At 40.9% G+C, this 12,333-nt stretch overlaps 1 pseudogene; it reads left to right on the forward strand.

Moving 5' to 3' along the window:
* Positions 1–9,625: 9,625 nt before the first annotated feature.
* On the forward strand, positions 9,626–10,906 carry LOC129503726 (60S ribosomal protein L6-like; annotated as a pseudogene).
* The last annotated feature ends 1,427 nt before the right edge of the window (positions 10,907–12,333 follow it).

Below are 12,333 nucleotides of genomic sequence, written 5' to 3' on the forward strand. Positions count from 1 at the left end.
CCAAGCACACATGTAATTAATTATTAAAAAACACCCAATTAGCTCAAAAAAGACCCTAAAATTTTCAAGAAAACAGAAATGCAAATAAGATATTCTAATCATAATTAATGAAATTGGAAATTAATATTTAGGCAAAAGAAGAAGAACCTGCAACTCCCTTTGGAAACTGCAATTAAGTATCTGCATTAAGTCTAGTGTGGAGCTTCCCCCTCAGGTCTGACAGGTGGGGACATTGAAAGTTCATGAATTCACCTCCTCCCATAGATCCACTGAGTCTACAACTACGTATGGATCAATTTTCTCTTTAAAAAACCAAAGATGGGCTAAGTGATGAACTACACATTGGGTAAAGAAGAAAAAGTGAGTAGGAGAGACTGGTAAATAATCTCAGTAGTGGTGACTCACAACTGGGAGGGAACTCAAAGACCAGAGCTTCTCCCTGAGGAGCAAAGTGTTCAAAGTCCACATCAGCCTCTGACTTTTAAGACATGTACTTGAGGGATGAGCCCCCAAATATCTAATTTTGAAAAACAATAGGGCTATCATCCCAAGACCCATAGGATGGCAGTGATCTAAGAAATGCCTCTTAAAAGGCCTGTGTACTTGGACTCACCCTCTCAGGAACCAGCTCACTTGCTTATCTTAAAATTATGTCACATGCCCTCCTTAATGTCCATCACCTGGTTACCCCATCCCCCTCTACCCCTACCCTCCAGTGGCCCCTGGTTTGTTCCTATGCTTAAAAGTTATGATTTGTCTTCCAGGAGAGAGAATCTTAAGCAGACTTCACACTCAGGATGGAGCCCAACACAGGGCTGGATCATGACCTGAGCCAAAATCAAGAATCTGATGCTTAATCAATTAAGCCACCTAGGCACCCCAGGTACATATTTTAACACAGAGATGCACAGACACACACACACACACACACACACACACACATACACACACCTAGACACCTGCAGGAATCCTCTGCAGGTATGGAGGCTGGTAGACACTTAGCTTTGCACTCTCCTTTTGATGTGCTCAAAAGCAACAGTGTCTCCCTGATTTTTGCAGTTGCCACCCAGGGGATTTCTCTTGATTGCCTGGCCCTAGAGGCAATGGGAGCTTGCATTCATGGTCACACAAGACTGAAATAATCAGTGTTACCCAGGAGCTCATACCCCTGTCTGGTGCCATGATTTTTTGACTGCTGCCATGGCACACCTCTACATTGCCTGGCTCTAGTGGCCAGTGGGGCTAACTTATGCTCATGGGTCCCACAGGACTATAATCAATGGAGAAAGGATTCTTTTTTTTTTTTTTAATGGAGAAAAAATTATTAAACAGCTACCACTCTCAGGGCATAGAAAGAGGCCACAGATCTAGACAGGAGCTCAGACTTTCTGTGCCAGTGTCTCCTGGAAGGAAACTTTACCTTCATCTAGGGTCTGATTTTTACAGGTGATGCCCAGGGGATACCCTTTGACCACCAGGCTCTGGTGGCCAGAGGGCCTTACATTCTTGGGTCCCATGTGACTGTGGAAATTGGAGGGATAGTTCTTGGCACCTCTAGAGCACTGCACAGACACTGCTATGAGGCACCCCTCCCCCAGTCTTTCTGTTAAAGTAGGCCACTTTGTTTGTCCTGGAGCTTCAGACTAAGGGGCAAGCTTCAGGTTTGGTACACATTTAGCTGCCTGTGGAGCTGCTCTCAAGGAACAGGCCATGGATACCACCTTGGTACACTCCCTCTTTGGCTTTTCTCCAGTTTTCTTGTTTCTCTTAGACAGGAATTTATACACTCATCTGGAGCCCAAATTTTTGTAATTGCCACCCAGGTGTACCTCCAGATGCTGGCCTCTAGGGCCCAGGAGGGCTTATGTTTGTGGACCCTCAGGACTACACATATTTGCATATGTTTAAAAACTCCTGCCTGAGGCTGGTTTCTAGTCCCCCTGAATCTCTGGAACACTGACAGGTGTTGGCACATCTTCAACTACTGGAGCTACTAAAAGTATAATGGGCTGCTTGGACATGCAAAGTTGTAGAGATGACCAGGAACTGGGGCAAGGCTGAATGAAAAGTTTCATCTCTTACACAAGGCCACTTCCTCAAGACTAGGAGAGATAGCTGTTTCTTCAACTGTACAGAAACCAGCAGAGAGTCAAGCAAAATGAAGAAACAGAGGAATATGTTCCAAATGAAGGAACAAGATAAAACCTCCGGGTCAGGGAGGAAACTTTAATGAAATGGAGATAAGTTATTTACCTGATAAAGAGTTCAAAGGGATAGTCATAATGATACTCACTAAACTAGGGAGAAGAATGAATGAAGAAGGTAAGAACTTCAACAAAAAGATGAAAAATACAAGAAAGTAACAAAAAGAAATCACAGAGATAAAGAATACAATAACCTGAAAATACACTAGAGTGGTTGACAACAAACTAGATGAAGCAAAAGAAAGGATAGTCAACTTGAAGATAAGGTGGGTGAACTCAATCAGAGTGGCGAAAAGAATAAATAAAAGTGAATACAGTTTAAGAACATGTATGACAACATCAAATAGACTAAAATTTGCATTATAGGGCTCTGAGAAGAAGAGAGTAACAAAAGGGCAGAGATCTTATTAAAAGAAAATAATGGCACCAAGTGACTTCTAGGGAAGATGGTGGAGTTGGAGGATGCTGGACTCACCTTATTCCATGGATACAACTAGATAACACTCATATTAGTGCAAATTAATAAGAATGTGGATAGAATAGACTACAGCTAGATATAGAAAAAGACACATAAAGAGGGTAGGTAGGGTGGAGATGTAATTGGGAACCAGATACCCAGGGCTGTCCACAGGAGGGAGGACACTAGAGATGAAGAAACAGGAGAGGACCCTGTGTTGGGCACCCTACACACTGAGGGCCTACACTGGAAAGATGAATCCTTATAACATTTGGCATTGAAGGCCAGAGGAGACTGGCTTTAGGAATTTTTTTTTTTTTTTTTTTTTTTTTTTTTTTTTTTTTTACAATCAGAGAGGCTTAACATGTGGAACTTTAAAAAAAAAAAAAAGCAGTAGAATCTGCTCTAGGAGAGCTGGAAGTGACATAGAAAATTGAGTCCTCCCCTTAAAGAGACAGAATAACAAAGAGCTCCACAGAGGTACAACATAAAAGGAGTAGTTTGAAAAACATCTGGGATACATGGGAAAAAGATATATTTAATAATCTCGGAGTATTTCCTGGAGGCCAGGAAACTTTGGGAGACTTCAGGAACAGAAGAGTTGGAAGGTGCCATTTTAATTCCCCACCATCCTGCCTAGATACACAGACACCCATGAAAAAACCAGCTCAGTGCCAATGCTCTCCACCTAGCTTGTTACCAGTATTCTTTGCTCCCTTGTTCTCCTATGGACATGTCCCCTCCAGCCCGGCCTTGGTTCCAGGTCCTCTCCCACAGCAGACCTACACAACCCTTGCTAAAACCATACGCCCAATCCCACATTCTCCTGCTGGTTCCTGCTGGCTCCAATATACCCTTCATCAGAACCCATCCAAAGCTATGCTGCAAGTCTGGTAATATGCAAGTAGCCCCAACACTGTCCAGCACCACTCCAAAGTGACTCCTTCCCTGGGAAGAGGCGAAGATAACCAAACACACCAGTCCAAGTGCAGCCCCAGCAATAGGCAAAGGGTAGACATCTGATCTAATGGTAGGTCCTGCTCCCCATAAAAGCTTCTCAGGAGACAACACAGGGAAAGTGCCTTGCAGTTCTATGCTACTGCAGCTCTAGCAAAGTAGCATAGAACTTAGACTGAACGTAGACTGAAGTCAAGCCCAAGGCATCCCCAGAATAACAACATAGGGATGATAGGTAAAAGAAAGTCATTGCAGACAACTGGACTAAAGGCAAAGATGGCCTCACCACAATAGGGCACATGCAACACACATAAGAGACACCACCAAAGCACCAGGTTTTGGTGAATAGGAGACATTGCATTGCAGGGCACTACCAGACCTCATCTTCACAAGGCCACTGCTTTAAGAGCAGGAGATGCAGCTGGTTTTCATAATACATGGAAACAGATCAAGAGAGTAAGAAAAACAGACTGGATAAAAAGCAGGACCCATCTATTTGCTGTCTACAAGAGACTCATTTTAGACAGAAGGACACCTACAGCCTAAAAATAAAAGGTTGGAGAACCATTTACCATTCAAATGGTCTTCAAAACAAAGCAGGGGTAGCCATCCTTATATCAGATAAACTAAAATTTACTCCGAAGACTGTAGTGAGAGATGAAGAGGGACACTATCTCATACTTAAAGGATCTATCCAGCAAGAGGACTTAACAATTCTCAATATACTTGCCCCGAATGTGGGAGCTGCCAAATATATCAATCAATTAATAACCAAAGTTAAGACATACTTAGATAATACTACACTTCTACTTGGTAACTTTAATGTAGCACTTTCTACACTTGATAGGTCTTCGAGCACAACATCTCCAAAGAAACGAGAGCTTTAAATGATACACTGGACCAGATGGATTTCACAGATATCTATAGAACTTTACATCCAAACTCAACTGAATACACATTCTTCTCAAGTGCACATGGAACTTTCTCCAGAATAGACCACATACTGGGTCACAAATCGGGTCTGAACCGATACCAAAAGATTGGGATCGTCCCCTGCATATTCTCAGACGATAATGCCTTGATATTAGAACTAAATCACAACAAGAAGTTTGGAAGGACCTCAAACACATGGAGGTGAAGGACCATCCTGCTAAAAGATGAAAGGGTCAACCAGGAAATTAAGGAAGAATTAAAAAGATTCATGGAAACTAATGAGAATGAAGATACAACCATTCAAAATCTTTGGGATACAGCAAAAGCAGTCCTGAGGGGGAAATACATTGCAATACAAGCATCCATCCAAAAACTGGAAAGAACTCAAATACAAAAGCTAACCTTACCTCAAGGAGTTAGATAAAAAACAGCAAATAGATCCTACACCCAGGAGAAGAAGAGAGTTAATAAAGATTCGAGCAGAACTCAACAAAATCGAGACCAGAAAAACTGTGGAACAGATCAACAGAACCAGGAGTTGGTTCTTTGAAAGAAGTAATACAATAGAAAAACCATTAGCCAGCCTTATTAAAAAGAAGAGAGAGAAGACTCAAATTAATAAAATCATGAATGAGAAAGGAGAGATCACTACCAACACCAAGGAAATAGAAATGATTTTAAAAACATATTATGAACAGCTATACGCCAATAAATTAGGCAATCTAGAAGAAATGGAAGCATTCCTGGAAAGCCACAAACTACCAAAACTGGAACTGGAAGAAATAGAAAACCTGAACAGGCCAATAACCAGGGAGGAAATTGAAGCAGTCATCAAAAACCTCCCAAGACACAAGAGTCCAGGGCCAGATGGCTTCCCAGGGGAATTCTAGCAAACGTTTAAAGAAGAAATCATACCTATTCTACTAAAGCTGTTTGGAAAGATAGAGATGGAGTACTTCCAAATTCATTCTATGAGGCCAGCATCACCTTAATTCCAAAGCCAGACAAAGACCCCACCAAAAAGGAGAATTACAGACCAATATCCCTGATGAACATGGATGCAAAAAATCTCAACAAGATACTAGTCAATAGGATCCAACAATACATTAAGAAAATTATTCACCATGACCAAGTAGGATTTATTCCCAGGACACAAGGCTGGTTCAACACTCATAAAACAATCAATGTGATTGATCATATCAGCAAGAGAAAAACCAAGGACCATATGATCCTCTCAATAAATGCAGAGAAAGCATTTGACAAAATACAGCATCCATTCCTGATCAAAACTCTTCAGAGTGTAGGGATAGAGGGAACATTCCTCAACATCTTAAAAGCCATCTATGAAAAGCCCCCAGCAAATACCATTCTCAATGGGGAAGCACTGGGAACCTTTTCCCTAAGATCAGGAACAAGACAGGGATTTCCACTCTCACCACTGCTATTCAACATAGTACTGGAAGTCCTAGCCTCAGCAATCAGACAACAAAAAAGGCATTAAAGGCATTCAAATTGGCAAAGAAGAAGCGAAACTCTCCCTCTTTGCAGATGACATGATATTCTACATAGAAAACCCAAAAGCCTCCACCCCAAGATTGCTAGAACTCATACAGCAATTTGGTAGCGTGGCAGGATACAAAATCAATGCCCAGAAGTCAGTGGCATTTCTATACACTAACAATGAGACTGAAGAAAGAGAAATGAAGGAGTCAATCCCATTTACAATTGCACCCAAAAGCATAAGATACCTAGGAATAAACCTAACCAAAGAGGTAAAGGATCTATACCCTAAAAACTATAGAACACTTCTGAAAGAAATTGAGGAAGACACAAAGAGATGGAAAAATATTCCATGCTCATGGATTGGCAGAATTAATATTGTGAGAATGTCAATGTTACCCAGGGTAATTTACACGTTTAATGCAATCCCTATCAAATTACCATGGACTTACTTCAGAGAGTTAGAACAAATTATTTTAAGATTTGTGTGGAATCAGAAAAGTCCCCGAAGAGCCAGGGGAATTTTACAAAAGAAAACCATAACTGGGGGCATCACAATGCCAGATTTCAGGTTGTACTACAAAGCTGTGGTCATCAAGACAGTGTGGTCCTGGCACAAAAACAGACACATAGATCGATGGAACAGAATAGAGAACCCAGAAGTGGACCCTGAACTTTATGGTCAACTAATATTCGATAAAGGAGGAAAGACGATCCACTGGAAGAAAGACAGTCTCTTCAATAAATGGTGCTGGGAAAATTGGACATCCACATGCAGAAGAATGAAACTAGACCACTCTCTTGCACCATACACAAAGATAAACTCAAAATGGATGAAAGATCTAAATGTGAGACAAGCTTCCGTCAAAATCCTAGAGGAGAACACAGGCAACACCTTTTTTGAAATCAGTCACAGTAATTTCTTGCAAGATACATCCACGAAGGCAAAAGAAACAAAAGCAAAAATGAACTATTGGGACTTCATCAAGATAAGAAGCTTCTGCACAGCAAAGGATACAGTCAACAAAACTCGAAGACAACCTACAGAATGGGAGGAGATATTTGCAAATGACGTATCAGATAAAGGGCTAGTTTCCAAGATCTATAAAGAACTTATTAAACAGCAAAGAAACAAACAATCCAATCATGAAATGGGCAAAAGACATGAAGAGAAATCTCACAGAGGAAGACATAGACATGGCCAACATGCACATGAGAAAATGCTCTGCATCACTTGCCATCAGGGAAATACAAATCAAAACCACAATGAGATCCCACCTCACACCAGTGAGAATGGGGGAAAATTAGCAAGACGGGAAACAACAAATGTTGGAGAGGATGCAGAGAAAGAGGAACCCTCTTGCATTGTTGGTGGGAATATCTATTCTCCTACGTACATTGTAGCATTATTCACAACAGCCAAGATATACAAACAAACTAAATGTCCGTTGATGGATGAATAGATAAAGCAAAAGTGGTGAGTATATATACAATGGAATATTTGTTCAGCCTTGAAAAAGAAGGAAATCCTAACATTTATGACAACATAAGTGAGCCTGGAGGACATTTATACTAAGTGAAATAAGCCAGACACAGAGAAACTAATAATTCATGATCTCACATATATGTGGAATCTAAAATAGCCACATTTGAATGTGAACTGGTGCAGCCACTCTGGAAAACTGTGTGGAGATTCCTCAAAGAGTTAAAAAAGGACCTGCCCTACGACCCAGCAATTGCACTGCTGGGGATTTACCCCAAAGATACAGATGCAGTGAAACGCCGGGACACCTGCACCCCGATGTTTCTAGCAGCCATGTCCACAATAGCCAAACTGTGGAAGGAGCCTCGGTGTCCATCGAAAGATGAATGGATAAAGAAGATGTGGTTTATGTATACAATGGAATATTCCTCAGCCATTAGAAACGACAAATACCCACCATTTGCTTCAACGTGGATGGACCTGGAGGGTATGATGCTGAGTGAAGTAAGTCGATCGGAGAAGGACAAGCATCATATGTTCTCATTCATTTGGGGAATATAAATAATAGTGAAAGGGAATAGAAGGGAAGGGAGAAGAAATGGGTAGGAAATATCAGAAAGGGAGACAGAATATAAAGACTCCTAACTCTGCGAAACGAACTAGGGGTAGTGGAAGAAAGGGATGAGGGCGGGGGTTGGGGGTGAATGGGTGACGGGCACTGAGGGGGGCACTTGATGGAATGAGCACTGGGTGTTATTCTGTATGTTGGTAAATTGAACACCAATAAAAAGTAAATTTATTATTAAAAAAAGAGTAAAAAGAAAAAGGAATATATCCCACATGAAAAAAAAAAGAAAAAAAAAGAAAAAAATAACATCAAGAGACCTAATTGAAATGGAGATAAGTAATATGCCTGAGAGAATTTAAAGTAATAGTCATTAAGTGAGACAGGAAGATGATGTTGGAATAGCAAAATCCAAGGCTCACCTCATCCCACAGATACAACCAGATAACTATCAAATCATCCTAAATACCCTAGAAATCAACCTGAAGACCGGCAGAAGAAGCTCCACAACTAAAGGGAGAGAAGAGGCCACATCAAAGAAGGTAGGAAGTGCGGAGATGTGGTTTAGGAGAGAAGCAGATCCTGGCTTCTGTGGAGAGGAGGGAGCCATGGTTGCGGAGAAGGGTGAGACAGAGAGGAGCACACAGAATTCACAGGGAAAATGTTTCCCCATAGCTATTGGCTTGGAAAATGAGAGGAGCTGAATTTTGGGAGTTCTTGCAACTAGTAGGCTTAAAGCCTGAAGTTTTTAAGGTCAGCAGGCTTGGCTGGGATAGAGCCTGGAGGGTAGGTACTGTGCTGCTCTTGGAGAGAAGGCAAGCAAACAACCAGGGGCAGACAGTGCAGAAACAGCAATCTGAAGAGCACCTTGGTCCCAAAGTGGGGAGATTACTTGCTCTTCTTAGAGCATGTCCCTGAGAGGCAGCATTCATGAGAGACCTCTCCAGGAAAAAACTGGCCAGTGCCATTTCCCTCTCCTCCTCCTCAGTATCAGCACAGAGCCACCTGCGAGAAGCAGTACAGTGTGGATACTGGCTGACCTGACTTGCTTACATTAAGTCCACCCCCCTGCACTCCAGTGGAATGGCCTTTCTCAGTCACAGCAATGTGGGCCTCCTCCCCCAGAAGTCCTGCACGAGTCCCTGCCCACAGCATGTCTCCTGACCAGAAAGGTTTTCAGGGCCTCAGTTTCAGTGAAGTTGGGGACAGGTCTCATTTCACAAGCAGACCAGAGCACACCTAGGTAAAGCTCATCACGTTCAGGCCAGTGACAAAACACTAACAACAGTAGGCAAGGGAAACCTCTGCAGATGACTGGCCTGAAGGATAAATCAGCCAGACTGCAATAGCAGAAGTGCATGTAATACACACTAGAGACACTCCCTGAAGTGTCATGCCCTGGGTGCTACCTCACCTCTTCTTCATAAGGTCATGACTTTGAGGAACAGGAGACATAACTGGCTTTTCTAACACAGAGAAGCAGGCAGAGGCTTAGACAAAATGAGAGACAGAAGAATTTACCCCAAATGAAAGAAGAAGATAAGGCCACAGCCAGATATCTCATTGAACTTGAGAAAAGAATAGAAGACGTCAAGGAGGATACTTACTGCAGAGATAGAAAAGTTAAAAAACAACCGGGGATGAAGAGTGTGCTTTCCCATCTTGTAAGGCAAGAATGGTGGGACCTCTCTACAGACTCAATTTCAGGACTCCTAATCCTTTGCTATCCAAGGCAGAAGGGTGTCAAGTGGACAACTGCAGGGGTCAGACGTACTCAGGGCTAACTAAGAGGCCTCACAGATGCTTCATTTCTCTCATTTGGGTTTATGGTGGGGCACATGAAGGATAGCAGGTGAAAAAGCTGAGAAGCCAGGTATTAAGGAGAAGAAACCTGAAGCCAAGAAGACTGAGGGTTGTGGCAAGGTTAAGAAGGGTAACCTCAAGGCTAAAACACCAAAGAAGGGGAAGCTCCACTGCAGCAGAATCCCTGTCTTAGAGGAATTGGCAGATATTCCTAATTGGCTATGCATTCCAGAAAGGCCATGAGAGGGATGAAAGGGACTATTCAGCAGCTAAATCCAAGGTCGAAAAGAAAAAAAGGAGAGGGCCCTTGCTACTGTCATAAAATCAGTTGGTGGTGACAAGAAGGTGGTGCATGAGGGGTTAGATTTCATGAAATGTCTATGTATTATCCTACTGAAGATAATAAGTTGGAAAAGCTGTCTATACAAATGTCTATGTATTATCCTACTGAAGATAAGTTGATCTGTGGCAAAACAAAAAACAAAACAAAACAAAACAACAACAACAAAAAAACCCTTTCAGTCAGCATGTGAGAAAACCATGAGCTAGCATCATTCCTGGGACCATTTTGATCATCTTCCCTAGGTGACAGAGAGTCAGGAGGGTGGTTTTCCTGAAGCAACTAAATAGAGGCTTGCTACTTATGACTGGACCTCTGCATCTCAATCTAGAACCTCTGTATGGAACACATCAGAAATTTGTCATTGCCCCCTGCACCAAAGCTGATATCAGCAGTGTGAAAAATCTCAAAACATCTCACTTATTTTTACTTCAGGAAGAAGAAGCTGAATAAATCCAGACACCAAGAAGGTGAGATCTTCAACACAGAGAAGTATGAGATTACAAAGCATTGCAAGGTTGAGCATAAAGCTATGGATTCAAAGGGTTCCCCAAAATGAAGCTGTACCTCAGCTTCAGGGCTCTTCCGCTCTGTGTTTTTTCTCACAAATGGAGTTTATCTTCACAAACTGGTGTCCTCAATTTCTTACAAAGAACCTAATTAAATAACCAATCCATTAAAAAAGAGAGATGAGGAATACAATAAATGAGATTAGAAACATGCTCAATGCAATAAACAGGCTAGAAGAAGCAGAGGAACAAATTAATGAACTAGAAGGCAAAGTAATGGAAAGCAATGAAGCTGAACCAAAGAGAGGAAGAATTATGTTAAATGAGAAGAGATTTAGGAAACTCAGTGACCTTATCAAATGTAATAACATTCATATTATTATAAGAGTCCAAGAAGAAGAGAGAGAAAAGGGGGCAGGAAATTCATTTGAAGAAAGAATAGCTGAAAACTTCCTTAATCTGGGGAAGGAAACAGACATCCAAATCCAGAAGGCACAGAGAAATACCATCAAAATCAACAAAAGCAGGCCCATACCAAGACATACTGCAATTAAATTTGCAAAATATAGTGATTAAGAAAAAAATCTTACAAGCAGCAAGACAAAAGGAGTCATTAACTTAGAAGGGAAAATCCATAAAATCAGCAGGAGATTTTTCAGCAGAAATTTTTAAGCCAGAAGGGAGTGTCATGATATATCCAAAGTGCTGAATGGGAAAAACGTGCAGCCAAGAATACTCTATGCAGCAAAGCTATCATTCAGAATTGTTTGTTTTCCTAGACAAACAAAAACTAAAGGATTTCATGACCATTAAACCAGCCCTGAAAGAAATATTAAATGGGACTCTTTGAGTGGAAAGGAGAGGCCAAAAGTGATAATATAAAAGTAGAGAACACAAAAGCAGCAAAAAATGAGTATTTCTGTAAAATATCAGTCAAGGAACTCATAAAAAAGGAACAAAATATAGTAATATACACCCAAAACATGAGTCTTTGAAATGTTTTAAGAAGAGAAAATAATGGGTTCAAATTTAAATGATTATCAACTTAATATAGACTGCTATATCCTGTAGAGGTTGTATATAATCTTAATGGTAACCATATATCAAAAACCACTAATAAACATGCAAAGAATGAAGAGAAGGAAATTCAAATATCACTTAAGAAAATCAGCAAAACACGAAGGAGGAAAAGATAAGAAAGGATCAGAGGAAATCTCCAGAAACAACCACAAAAAAGTAATAAAATGGCAATAAATACATACCTATCCATAATTGCTTTGAATACCCCTAAATGCTCCAATCAAAAGACAAAGGGTTTTAGAATGAATAAGAAAACATCCATCTATATGTTTCCTAGAGTAGACTCATTTTAGACACAAAGACACCTATAATTTGAAAGTTATGGGAGGGAGAAACATTTATCATGCAAATGGATTTCAAAAGAAAGCTGCAGTAGCGATACTTATATAGGACTAATTAGACTTTAAAACAAAGTCTGTAACAAGAGACAAAGAAGGGCACTATATAATTATAAAGGGGACATTCCAACAAGAAGGTAGAACAATTGTAAATATTTTTTTAA

The sequence above is a fragment of the Nyctereutes procyonoides genome, unplaced genomic scaffold (genome assembly GCF_905146905.1).
Source record: "Nyctereutes procyonoides isolate TBG_1078 unplaced genomic scaffold, NYPRO_anot_genome, whole genome shotgun sequence".
NCBI lineage: Eukaryota > Metazoa > Chordata > Mammalia > Carnivora > Canidae > Nyctereutes > Nyctereutes procyonoides.